We start from the raw sequence: 15,003 nt of genomic DNA, 5'->3' as shown, positions 1-15,003 counted from the left end.
TATATTATATAAGTAGGTTAGGCTGCCAACAATTCAGTTATCTGCTTGAAATGCTTCAAAATTTCAATATTGTGTATGAATGAAATATTTCTTACTTCAGATCCTTAAATCAGCGATTCTCAACCGGTATTCCGGCTGACCAGCACCAGTCCGCAGTAAAATTTTGCCGCTAAACAAAAAAAAAGCAAAAAATAAAATAAAATAAAATTTTAAAGTGACATTAAAATTATAAAATAGTGCATAAGAAGTAGGAGAGAAGTGGGTAGAGTGAGACAGGGGAAAATAGTGAGACAACGGCAATTCATTTTCTGTTTAACTATTTCCAGCCTGGTAAAGCTTTTGAAAAGTAAAGTCGACAAACTGAGAGCAATGTTGTATACAAAAAGTTGCTTTTTAAACCCATCGAAGAAAAATATCTCCATTGCTTGTTACACTGTCTTAAGCTGTTAGATAAACTGTACAGACTAGTGTTATTAATATTACATTAGCCTGCTAACTGACGTTCACTGTAGCAGTAGACTGATGTTGTTAGTTTTCTTTTTCTGAGAATGGCAGCTATTGAGTTTATATTTTGCAATAAGGGAGCAGTGAGACAGCAACTATGATACACCATTCCATTCGTTGCTCTCTGATCCCATGGCACTTTTTTGTTGAAAGTAGCTAAATTATATATTGAATTAAATTTAACTACAACTAGCCTTCTGAAACAAATAATAATAAAATAAGTTTGAAACCAACGAAATAAGAATGCTTAAATGGAATCATGACTTTTTTTTAGCTAAATAATATCACATTAGTGCTTCCATTTTGTATTTATTCTATTTAAGTTAATGTTTTTATTGTTTCATTGCAATATACTAAATGTAATAATATTTAACCACATTGCAAAATTTCAACATGCATAGAAAAAAAGAAGTGAGAAAAGGTTTTTTTTTATTTACTGAAAGAAACAGGAAAGAAGCTGTTGTACTAGGGATAGACAAAGTTCACAGCAGTTGTCTTCCATCCTTATCAAATACTACATCACAAAATGACACTTAAAACCAATTTGCAGTGTGTTAAGACGACAGAAAATTTACCTTGCTAAAGGCAATAGCTTATACCAAAACCAAATGGCAACAATTATTCATATTTGGATGCTTCACTTGCCAAATTGATTAACTCCATAAAACAAAAAGTCGAGAAAAGTAATGAAGAAGATAGCGTTTTACATAGAAGTGAATGGGCCCTCGTGCTACATTTTCTGCCATCGCAAGATCAGAAATGTACTGAACCAAAAGTTTAATATAAATTCACATTTTAAGCATTGATTAAGGGGTTGCAGTCTTATTTCAAAACTAAAAACTATTCTTAACACAGGGAAAAAGTTTCATTGCTTTAGTTCAAATATTTAAAAAGTTATGAGTGGTTTAAGGCCATGCTCGCTGTGTGTTCTTATGCAAAAAAGAAAATTTAAATTGCTTTTTCTCGGTGTTTTTTTTTTTTTTGTCTGTTTTTTCATGTCATTAGAATCCTTAAGGATTATTTTATATTAAAGATACAGCTTTAAAGTAATCCTTTTTATTATTGGGATAACATATTTGACAAAACTGTGCATTGGATAAGCATTTTATAAATTACTCAAATGTTTAGAGCATGTTAAATATTTAAAAACCAAATTTAAAAAAAAGACTTTGATTTTTTGCATAAATAATCACAGAAAATTTTCTAACAAACTCATAAGCAAATGCATGCACAGATTTTTAGAGATGATTATAGTGATCGTTAGAAAAAAACTTTTTTTAAATTAGTGCAAAAATAAAAAAGCCTTAGGGATTTCAAAAAACTGAAAATTTCCTCAATTTTTTGAATTTTTGAAAAAGTAGACAATATTTTTAAATTTTGAAAATGAATTGTTGATTAAAAATAAGTGTGCATGTTATGGTTTCAAAGAAATATAAAATTAACTTAAATTTAAAAAAAATGTTTGAAAGGTGACCCCTTAAGCACTATTAAAGCAGCAATGAGGATTTTTTTAAAAAGTGGAGTTAATCGATTTGGCAACTGAGGCATCCATTTCTTAACGCAAATTTGGATTCTTTCAAAGTTTGTTAATTCAAAAAATATGCGTCTCACTGTTCCCACTTACTAGGGGAACAGTGGGACAAAATTACATTTCGTTTTTATTTATTTTTTAGTTTGTGTAAATTCGTTGTTTTTCCTAGATCCACTTTTATAATACCCATTGCAACGACAATTATTGTACCATTTGAAAGAAGTTGATTTCTGTGTTTCTCAATGAAAAAAATGCAATTGAGTTTTCATGTCTCACTCTACCACTCTTCCTCAACGATTGATTCCTTACAACTTTTACAATAAAATTAAGCATACCAAATTTAGGTTTGAAGCAAAAAAAAAGTTGAGATTTTTTTTTTTAATAAATAAACAATAAAAAATGTTTTATCATCCGGAAAAATAAATTAACGAGCTGATGTGTGCATCACATGACTTCCTTTTAATCCAATTTTAATGTTATTTCCCATTATTGACAATTTTAATGTGATTCAATAGTTTACTCTCTAAATATCACCACCAATGGCTAAATTGAAACCAGATTTTAAATTTAAAAAAAATCGCCAAATTTGTCGTCTACATTGAATGGCGATGTATTGCCAATTGTCTGTCAAATTATAACACCACTTGAGTGTACATCGAAATTAGCAATGATTTCTCCCAAAAAGGGGCAAAAGACTCCTTTAGAAACACCCGAATACAACTAAAAGGGGAGGTGCACAACTAGACCCCACTAGGAGTCTACGTACCAAATTTCAACTTTCTAGGGCATACCGTTCTTGAGTTATGCAACATACATATGCACATACATACACACGTACATACGAACGCCACGAGAAAAGTCGTTGTAATTAACTCGGTGAATATCAAAATGGATATTTCGAGTGTTTATACGTTCTTAGGCACTTATCCGCGTGTGGTCGGGTTGAAAAAAAAACTCAACATTAATTCGGGGGTGAACAAAATGGAAATTAAAGCCGAATTTTGAGTGAAATTTTTTTTCGTGAATACAATACTTCCTTTTTTGCAAAAGGAAGTAAAAATCAATTTAAAGTTTCTACGAGATCAAAAATAAATGGAAAAACCAAAGTAATACGAATATAACTCAAACCAAGTATTTCAAATAAAGAGAAATGTCATTGTCGTTAAGCTGACTGACATAAAAAAAAAGTACAATATTTCACACTAAACTTAAGAGGAAAAAAATAGCAACGTAACATGATTTTTGTTGTTGTTACATATTGCTCCCAAATAATCTGAAAAAGGGACAAAGCTGAAATGAACATTTTTATCATTTAGTTAACTGAAACGCATATCTTATTCTTTGCCTTCAAATAGTTCTATTTAAACTTTAACAATGCAAAAACGAGTAACATTTATAATGAGGCTCCTATGGGAGAATTAATTCCTATTTTAACTCCAAGACCTGTAAGCAGATTAAGGGAAAATAAATTTTTCAGGCACAAAGCCTTTTAACTAAAAAAATGTATAGTTAAAGGGAGAATAAATTAAGGACACGTTACAACTTCTGTTTCAACAGTCAAAACATATAAGTGTCCAGAAAAGATTAATAACTGTAAATCATTAAATGCCTGAAGTAAATCCAAAAGGATACGATTCGAAAATTAAAATACTTCAAGGTTCACATTCCAGTTATTGGAGAAAGAGATTAGCAACAAAAGAGAAAAAATATATATATATTTTTTTTAATTATTAAGCAATGAAAAAAATGACCCCAAAAGGAAGAACCCTCTTTTAGGGTGGCACACAAAAGGTTTTAAAGAGTTAATGAAAAATGTAATTATTATATTTTTAAAATTTCCCCAATATTTAAATTATACAAAATATATTAAATCCAGTAGCATTCCTGAAGAGCTAGCGGGCACCGAGAACACTATGGTCTATCTGAAGACGAATTTTTGTTTAAATCTGGAGATTACTTATTTCATATGTATCGGTAATTCTAGAAGAGAAAAGCTTTTACTGCACCTTATTCCTTATAACTGCTACTGTCAAAAATTTAGCAGCTCTCTATTCAAGGAATTTAGCATACAATTTTTTCTTTGCATGCGTGTCTCTCTTTTTGTGGCATAGCAGTAACGTTTTGAAAAAAGGAAAGTTTGATTGGTCTAACCCTTCAAACAATAAGCTTCAAACAGTAATCAGCAACAATTCCCATGGATGTCAAGACATGGTACACAATTTTTCTCGCTTCCATAGCTAACGTTTCGAATCAATAGTACAACCAATCGGTAACGTGCGCATACAGACATTTTCTACTTAATGTGTAGTAGCCATCACAAAATCTCTTTTTATAGATATCATATGAAGGCTCCAGACTGAAGTATTATGGCAATTACTTCTATTTTAGGACTTGGCGCTCTTCCAAATTTATTTATTACGCCCACTAAGTTGGCGGGATTTGTTGTCTTGACAGCAGTTCAAATAGAACACGATCAAATGTCTGGACAAAATTTCAAATTTGAGTACTATGGCAACGTGGTGGTTGCTAATTGCTGTCGTAGCGAAATTTTAATTTCACTGTGCTATCGTAACCAAGCTGACATGAGCCGCGATATTCAACAGTGCATGAAACTGAATGAAAGTTGGTACTTACTGGTACAAAATGTTCTTAGATTTCATGCTGCTCTTTTCGAGTTAACGTGACTACAAAAAATCGCTTACACACATACAGGATTCGTGTTGACACACACACAGACGGACAGACTGGCAGACATTTCCTGAAAATGTTTAAAATAAGTTCCGCTTACCGCAAAAAAAGCAAACCCGCCGAAAATCCATTTTTCTACAAATTCAATACTTTTTTTTCTGTATTTAAAACATAGAAAGAAGTAAAAACGGGTCTTCAAAGGAATTTTTTGATAGAACGCCAAGCGTGGTAGCTTTATTTTACGTTATGGCATTAATAATTTTGCTGTTTCACCTCATATTTTCCCACAATAACATTTTTTTTTCAAGAGATTTTTCTTGGCTAATATTTATGAAATGTTAAGAACAGGTAAAATTCTTTTCCTCAATAAAGTCATTATTTCGGAGTTTGTGGTAAAATTACAATGAAAATATTTAGGTAGTAAATAGTTTCGCACTTTCATAAAAACAACCATTAAAGATCAAGCAGTAAAGGTCATTACTTTCCTGAAGAACTTCGTGATGCAGCCTCAAATGAAACTTCTTCTGGTCTTAAAAAAAAGAAAACTTTCATTTTCACATTGTTTGGTTTTCATTTCATTGCTTCGGATTGGCGACACATTGATCGATTAGTAAATTGAACGAAAACCAGAAGGTGATTATTTTTCTTCATTCTCAGAGTTCCAAAGAATAAGTAATAAAAAGTGGGATGTTTGCTTCCTATTGTTAACTAAAAGGGACAGAACCACAATATTCTGTTGGGCAAAACTCTCTGTTTCTGACAAAACTGGTTTTTTATTGAATTTAAAGAAAGTCTTCACTTAAAATAATTATGTTAATAATAACTGGGTAATTCCATGCTTGGCATGATCAATGGGGCAATTTTTCCTTATTTGTGTGGTTTAAGTATCTGATATTACTTTTGAAAACACTCTTGGAGGTGGAAGCAAGCTAAGTTATGAATGGTAGGTTTAGTGACCATTAAAAACTGTTTTTAATAGTTTTGTTTAATTTGTTACGCATCTAAAGATAAGATTACTATTTACACTACAACAGCTGTAACTAACGAAAACTGCTTAAAAATCCGTTTCTTATTGACTGCTTTATCAATGCACAAAAACTTGCGTTAGTTTTTATGTTTTTTGTGAAGAGTCTTAAATTGCACGAAATGAAATTCAACGTGGAAGCAAGTCTAGTAATGCGTACGTACTTTAGTAACTTACAAAAACTCTTCTTATAGTTTATTTGAACAATTACTCTTCTAAAGATGGGTGTATTAACAACACTAAAACAGTGGGACTAATATAAATTTTAAAAATCCTTTTCCTACCAACTGCCTTGTCAGTGAATACAAACTTGCTGTAGTACGTTTTTTCTAAAGAATCTCAAATAATACAAAATAAATTTCAAAAACTTTTACTTTAGAATGACTTTATTTACCACCGAACATCGAATAGCGCCCCTTGCATAGCCTTCTGAGTTAGGGGCATAATAAGTTTGAAAAGACTGTAACAAAGGACTTGCTGTTTGCTTCGTTATAATTTTCTAGTAAAAGTCATTAAAACAATATAGAATATATTAATAAGCCAATTGTAGTATTTTTTTTCTTTTGGGGGCATTTTTAAACATACATACAAAAACTGTATGTGGGTCATTCTCACAAAAAGGTGACTTTAACAGTCCCTTAGTAATAAATAATAAAAACTTCAGTATATTCCTTAATATTTTTTTCATGTGTTTTAGTTAAGTTTTGAACTAATTAATTTTATGCATGGCAATTAAATAAATTTAATATTTCAGTTTTGTTTTTTAATAAATGTTGCTTTAAAATCCCCTCCGTGGACGTCCCTTAGTCTGTGAGACAAAGCAATTTGTAATTGGTCTCAAACTGTTTAAATTGGTATTAAATATCTTTGATTGTATTAACTAGCTAAGAGTTCTAAGATGTTTTTGAAATAAAATTTTTAAAAAAATAAATTGAATTTATAAAGAAAATGACTCATAAACTTTGTCCCTAAGATTGAAGTCTCCCTCCGTGGACACTTAAAATAACTTAATAAATACATAATAGAGGGCAACAAAAGTCAAGTCCAGATAAGGTAAATGGTAGGATACTTAGCCATTTTGTTTTCTAGTGATCAACTTTATTTCTCTTGTACACGTGTTGGATTGTTGTGTCTCAATCTGGTTTGGCAAAGTTCTTAGTGTACTCTCCGTGGTCATCATACAAAAGGTAAAATAAAACTGTTTTGTATTTGAAACATCATTTTTAGAGAGCAAAAGTAGTATATTTGATAAAAAGAAGCATTCCATTTTTTTTACTTTAAAATTAAAACTCTGAAAATTTCTAAAGCTTACTTTTGTCTCCTCTGTGGACTTCCCCTCCGTGGACGTAGCATATATATATATATATATATATATATATATATATATATATATATATATATATATATATATATATATATATATATATATATATATATATATATATATATATATATATATATACATATACATATATATATATATTCTTTTAATAGTAGAAAAAAATGGCAAAACCAAAAAGTAAAAATAAGTCAGACGTTCAAATCCAAAAGAGGAGGGAACAAAAGAAACTTAGCATGAGACGTGCTAGACAGAAATTTAAAAAAAAAATCCTCTTATGTTTGAAGAAAGTAAGAAAAAAGAGAGAGAACGTTACTACCAAAGAAAGGCTAGTGGAAAAATTAAATGTGTTCAAGAAATGAATGAACGTGAAAAAAGAAAAATAAGAAAACTTTGGAAAGAAAAAGCAAGGAAATATCGTAAACAAAGAAAGTTGGAAAGAACTGAAGAATTAATTATAGATACACCTCCAAGCACCTCTTCTCAATTGGATAATAGTAACAGTGCCAAGGAAAACAAGAATTCTGGAATTTTGAGAGGAAAAAAAAATAAGAAAAACCGTTATAAACTAAAGAAGAAGATAGAAGAATTAGAAGAGAAAAACAAAAAATTAAATACTAGACTTGAAAAATATAAAAAAAGATTCAGCAGATCTCAGAAAACTGAAGAAAAGAAAAATGAATCACCACGAGAAAAAGTTCGAAGAGAATTGAATAGTAAAGATAGAAAAAGCAAATCCAATGTGTTTAGAAAATTATTGTTTGCTGAAGCTATTGGCAGACAAATACAAACTAAGTTTAAAAGCCAAAAATCTCCCAAAGTGAAAAAGACATGCTAGAAGTTTTGTCTGTTAAAATTATGAAAAAGTATCGACTACTCAATAAGGTAAAAAAAATAACCTCAATCAAAATGCTTAGCAATTATGATAACAAAACTGTGTCAAAAAGAGATTTCACAGAAGAATCACAGCTAAATGTTCAGAAATTTCTAGAATCTGACAAAGCAAGTCGCTTGTGCCCAGGGAAAAAAGAAACAATTACAAGAAGAAAAGAAAAAAAACAAAAGCTTTATTTAAATGATACTATGTATAATTTGCATAAAATGTTCATAAAGGAATGCCCACAATATCAAACTCTTAGTTATTAAACTTCTTGTCGTCTCCGACCTTTTTGGATCTTATTTCCGAAAGTTTCCGATCCGGAGACATGTTTATGCAAAGTTCACGAAAACATAAAGCTTTTAATAGTAAAGTTACATAGCCTTGTTATTATAAATGAAAAATAATATATCTCAAGTTCTTAAATCAACATGTTGTGATCCTCAGAGAGAACTTTGCCTAAATCGTAAATGTGATGCCTGCAAATTAAAAGAAATTAAAATAAATGACTTTCAAGATGAACCTGTGCTACTTCAAAAATGGGTTAACAAAAAAGTTACTATGAAGATTAAAGGTGAAACAAAAATTTGCCATAGAACCATGAAAGTGTATATTGAGAGTACAAAAAAAGAATTAGTAAAATTATTTTTTTCTGATGTCATCAAATTTTTTAATCATACATCTAACATTGTACACCAATATCAAATGATTTCAGATATAAAAACAAATTTGAAAAGGAATGAAATCCTAATGCATATTGATTTTGCCGAAAATTACATATGTAAGTTTCACAGAGAAATTCAATCAGCCCACTTTGGTTTTTCAAAGCCACAGGTAACTATACATACTTGTGTTGTATATTGTCATAAAGATATTTAAGAAAGTCCTATTTCATATGGAACAATCAGTGCATGTAATAGGCATGATGCATCAGCTGTTACTGCTCATTTGCTTTCACTCAAAGATAATTTAAAGTCTCTTATACCTGATTTAAAAAAAAAAATTCATTTTCTCAGTGATGGTCCCAGTGCTCAGTACAAAAACAAAACATTGTTTCAGTTAATAGGTGGATATTTATCCTCTCAGTTTATTGTGGAGGAAATTCACTGGCACTATAGTGAAAGCTCTCACGGAAAATTTGCTCCAGATGGAGTTGGAGAAGCAATAAAAAGAACAGCTGACAATTTAATTGCCCAGAAAACAGATATCCCAGACTGTGAAACTTTAGTTTCGGTACTTCAAAAAAACTGTAAGAATGTAATAATAAAAAATGTTGAAGAAAGTTTTATAAGTGATGTAGATAAACAAATTCTAAAGCACATTTCACCGTTTCCAGGAACAATGAAAATTCATGAACATGTATTTAAAAAAGACCAAATAAATATGGAAGCAAGATACCTCACCTGTCTAAATTGTGGTGATCAATGTAAACATTACCATTTGGGATTAATTCATCGAGAAAGGATAAGAAGCAAACCAAAAATCAATGATTATGTTGTTGTACAGCAGGGATGCACAACCCATAACCTGCGGGCCAGAAGCGATCCGCGAAGCTTGTTAAAGCGGCTTTTAGCAAGTTCTTCAAAAAAAAGAAAATGAATTTTTTTTTTTTTTTTTTTTTTTTGAATTAAAAAAAAAATATCTTTTGATTTATTAGGGTTTTTTTTTTTTTTTTTTTTTTTTTCTCATTAATGAAACTAAGAACATACTTTCGATAATTTTTTCAATAAAATAAGATATTCATAAAGAGCGAGGTCCTGAGTCTTTATTTCAAAAGCCTCCACATTTTAATTTGTTAATGTTAAGTAAGAGTCACATAATAGTTCATATAGCTTTAAAACGCATGTTTACTTTCATAACAACCTTTTTTGACACTTTCTTACATAAAAAATCTCCTCCGTTGACTATTGTATCCCCTCCGTGGACGAGGTGGGATTTGAAATATTTGAAATCTTTTTAAAAATAAAAAAGAAAACTTAACCACTACTATAGGGACATAATTTATAAACAAACAAAAACATTTATGCAATTTTTATTATTTTTTTACTTAGTTTTGTTAGAAGGATTTTTTTGGTCTATTTGTACCTTTTCTGTGAGAATGATCCATGTATGTTTACATACAGACAAAATACATGATTATAAGAAAGAAATATTCGACAGATACAAAGTCTATAGTAAACCACTATCTACAAAACTCTACAAGTATGAACACATAGCCTTAAAAATTTGTGCGCCAAGGCCATGAAACGTTTTGCAGGATAATATATCGTTTTTTTTTTTTTTTTTTGTTTGTTTTTTTTTTTTTTTTTTTGACTTTCTCAATAATTGGTTTTGTGGTTTTCTGTTTTACTAATTTTACTTTACTGATTTGACTCTTGAAAGATTTTTGCATTTTTTGAGAAGTTACACATGTTTTTAAGAGTCATATTAAGTCGGATAATGACCTTGAGTAATTCTGTATTAATTAACAATAGGGCTTTCATTTGATTTTTTTCTAGTTCCTTGCTTCCCATTAGTGACAATTTTATTATTAATTATTTATTGCTTCTTATATATATATATATATATATATATATATATATATATATATATATATATATATATATATATATATATATATATATATATATATAAACCTTTAGTGCTTCTGTTAGGTCAAATAACATAGTTTCATCTGTTTTGTATCTGTCATGTCACAGATTCTTGGAGTATTTCTTTCACTCAATTCAATTCAAAGTCTGGCTTCGTCTTTTTTTTCTGTACGTTTTACAACCTTTCGCATATAATAATTCTCGGTATTCTACTGAAAGCTCTTTACATTTCCGGCTTTTAGCGTTCAGCAATTTTATATAAGGCGCTGTCCATAAATGTCACGCTTTTTTCTACCATTTTGGAGCCCCTTCCCTTTGTCACAAAGGGAGGGGGCTCCAAAAACTCCTTACAAAGCCCCCCCCCCCCCCCCCTTGGCACACTTCACGGCAATTCATTCTCGTGAAGTGTTTTCGAAAAACTTTTTTTTTTCATTATCATAGTCTGGAAAGAAGGCGTGATGCCACACTCCTTGTTAAGCTCCTCCCTCCTCCTGTTGCAAAGTGTCACAATTTCATTAATCCCGCCCCCCTTGAAAACTTTACATCATTTGTGGACAGTCCCCAGGTCTTCGGAAAAATGACTTTCTTAAGATTCTCATCGATATTTTGCGGAAATGTTTTTAACAGTGAGGCATTAATAATAATTTTCATCACCTTCACTAATAAATCTGGCAAAGTGTTAGTTTCCATAAAACGTGACATCAATTTTTTCAAAAACAAAAAATTAAAGTGGAAGTACTTATTTCTAAATGTTACAGAAATAGTTAATTTAGTATTTTTTTGCGTTGGTGTTATGGTTGTTGGCGTTTGAATACATTTAAATGCAATTAAAGTGGAAGTACTTATTTCTAAATGTTACAGAAATAGTTAATTTAGTATTTGTTTTGCAACTAAGATTGGAAACATACTTTCTCGAAAGTTCGTACAATGGCATCTGTCAATTGAAAACTACTTCCTTCCTAAATTCGATTACAGCTCGACAACAAATCTAACACGCTTTCTAAGTACACAAATCCAACCAGCTGCCTTTCTGTGATAAGAATTATTCCTTGTTGAAATTGAGAAAGTAGCTCTAAAAATTAAAGTACGTTTTGCATACGAGCTGATTTTATCGTAGACCATTACCAGACGTGTGGCTCTAATGCTCTGATTTGTTTCTATCTGAGCTGCTGTTTTTCATAATCTGGTAAGGTTCTCCCTTATTACATCGGAAGAAACATCTGCAGACCTTTTCACTCACATTTTATATCATTTGCTTCGTGAGGAGGTTTGGTCTTGCACGTGAGGAGGTTTGGTCAGTATGAACCCTGCCGTAGGCAGGTAAACAGCAGTTTCTACATAAATAAGTTTTCGAGATATTTTAAGATCGCGTTTTAGATTCAATATTAACAATAGGAAAATGTTGAAATTTCACGCTTTTTTTTTTCCCCTTCCCCGCGCTTTTTTTTTTTTTTTTTTTTTTTCTTTTTCTTCTTTTTCTTCAGTGCAAACCAAATAAGCAACCTTGTTCAATAAAGCTAATACACAATAACTGCCAAAAATACAAAATATAAAAAAATGAAAAATTTGCAATTACTGCCCATTACTTGTATCAATATAAATGCATATATTCTAAGTAAAAGATGCATCATAGGTTTCAGCAAAAATTACTTTTTTCTTTAGAAATGCATTGTTAACATTAGAAACTGAGCGTTCGAAGTACAGACCATCATGTTCCACAGTTTCATCCATTTTCCAGTCAGTTCTTCGATACTACGTAGTAAAAACCATTTTATTATGATTATTATGATGGTAATCAAAACCAGAGAGCGACAAAAACTAAATTCTAGGTGCCAAGTTAAAGACGTAGCCCCCAGACATATCATTTCTCAAAGTTTATAAGAAAATTCAGTATGACATAGCTTCTGGAAAGTTTTTGTTCTTAAATGACTAGTCGCCAAGATACTTTTTTGTTGCCACAGGGGCAACCTGTCACACGGGCTTTGTTGGACCCAGATCATAACCATTATGATAATTGTTGTCATAATAACCATGTTGTAGCAGTGATCGGGGATCCAGAAATTTTTATTAGGGGGGGGTCAAGTTTCAATGGTCAGCGTTGTATTTTGCACATTAAAAAGTATCAGGTAAGCAACGCCGCCCATTCCCCAAGAGTGATGGCGCGCCCCTTCATTACGGAGCATCATCCCACCCAAAGAAGATCAAAATTCATTCAAATTCCCCCCCCCCCCTTAAATTGTTCACTGCCAAAGTCTGTGCCATGGATCATATTCACTCCAATTTTCTTCAAAAATTATATTTCTTTAAGCAAACAGACTGGTCATATTACCGTAAGCTTTGAACACATGATATTACAGGAATAAAATACAGTTGAACTCAGTTAATACGAAATGGCAAAAATCTATGAATTATCTATTAGCCGTACACTTCTACTACCTAAAAAAATGATGAATAGTTTCTAAAAACGAACATCTTAAGTAAAGAGGTCAGAAATATTTGTTAGTCTTATAGCCGAGACTCGCAATTTATTGTACGTATTATGCGTGAAGTTTTTGATGTAATAAGATAGCAAACCAAATTTAACGAACAAAATGTTCGTTTTGGCCGTGATTTCGTATTAAACGTGATCGTATTAAGAAAGTTCAAGTGTAGTTGGAAATAGCCCACACACACATGTAGTTTGAGGTGGAAGAGTGCTCTGGAAAAAAAGTTAAGCTCAACAGAGATTATTATTCTTTTGAAAATGAACAAAAAAACTCAAAACAACCCTAGCCCAGTAAACGAATAGAGTCAATCCTTTGAATTATGACGAGATGAGAAGAAATACCTTACAAAACCAAGCCAAAAAAGGGCTAACATTGATTCCATTGATAATGTTTCGGACCTAAAAAAAATTAAGTTTAATAAATAATAATCGTGACAAAATTCTTGTCACAGGGGGGTCAGCTGACCCTTTAACCCTCCCCTGAATCCGCCTCTGGCAGTGATGATGCTGATATGCATGATAAAAGTGAAGAGAGCTTTGTCCTTTAGCATCGCGTACGTTTAATATTGTCTCGGATGCATTTTGGCCTCGCTCGAACTCATAACGAAAATCTTTTAACTAACTTATTCTGGCTGATCATTTTGAAAACGTCGTATCAAAACTCAAGCGTATTGTGCTAACTCCAGTTTTTTCATTGGCTGCATTTTTCAGTTCAAGCACGTGCGCACACGTTAACAGTATGTTCGAAAAATTTGCATACGTTAAATATAGCAAAACTTATGATTCACCATAAAACAAAAAACAGCAAGTAACAGCTTTAATCTATACTCATTTCAAGTTTGATGTGAAAGAACATGTTAGTTTTTCAATAATGAAGAAAATATCAGAGCGAAATGCTAATAAGGTACGTAAATAAACCAACATGGCAATATCGTCGCCTCAGAGCAAGAGTAAGACATATAATCCTAGAAATAACGCTAAGATATCTTACTGTTGCTCAGAGGCGACGATATGATGGAACTGACACGCATCAAAAATCAGAGGAAAATTAAAATTAATTTCTTTTTTTCATTAATTCCGTTTTCAAAATCCTGTGCTAAATCTTTAAAAAAAATCAAAATCTTTTATTCTTAAGTCTTTTACGCAAATAAAAAATAGGTTTTTTTTTCTTAACTTAAAAACAATCTTCTAAAAAATAAACAATAAAAAGTTTAAGTCGAGTTTGGGCATTTTTCATCTTTACGCGTGAAATTATTGATGAAAAAAAAATGTGTGTCTCTTACATATCACGCACTCCAACGTAACACAATTAATGGTCATTTTTCCATGATAAATGACGATTTTTGTTATCTTTACTACACAAATAAATCTCTAAAGCTACGCAAAAAAGGAAATTCTTGCTCCATGTTGAGCACGTAAACGTATCAATTTTTCATCGCTTTGGTAAATGAGAGAGTTTTGTAGATAATTCATCTATATTTCCAGAATTTCTTCGGTCAAAATGACAACATATGATATCAGTCGGCGAAGATAGTGAGAAAGAAGGAGAAAAATGTACACAGTTATTGTTTGTTTGTGAACAAGTGTACCATTCATTGATTGTACTTCAGAAAAATGATTTATTTTCCGAATTAAAGAGGAGACAAGACAGCATTTCTTGTTATCAAAGTTTGATTTATTATCTGGAATCAAAAGAGAAAAACAACGTAATGGGGTTTTGGAGCAAATATTTCTTATATTCTATTCGAAATATAGTTATGTATATATGTCACTGACAGCGAACAGAAGTAGATTTCATCTTAAATGTTCCACAAACAAATGTCATGGTTAAAACAGAAGTTTTGTAAGTCGTTATAAAGGGCTGTCCACAAATGATGTCATACTGTGAGGAGGAGGGGTTTCGTGAAAATGTGGAAGTTTGTGATAAGAGGGAGAGAGGGGGTTACAAGAAGTGTGACATCACG

Source organism: Uloborus diversus, chromosome 6 (genome assembly GCF_026930045.1).
Source record: "Uloborus diversus isolate 005 chromosome 6, Udiv.v.3.1, whole genome shotgun sequence".
NCBI lineage: Eukaryota > Metazoa > Arthropoda > Arachnida > Araneae > Uloboridae > Uloborus > Uloborus diversus.
This window is presented reverse-complemented; position numbering follows the sequence as displayed.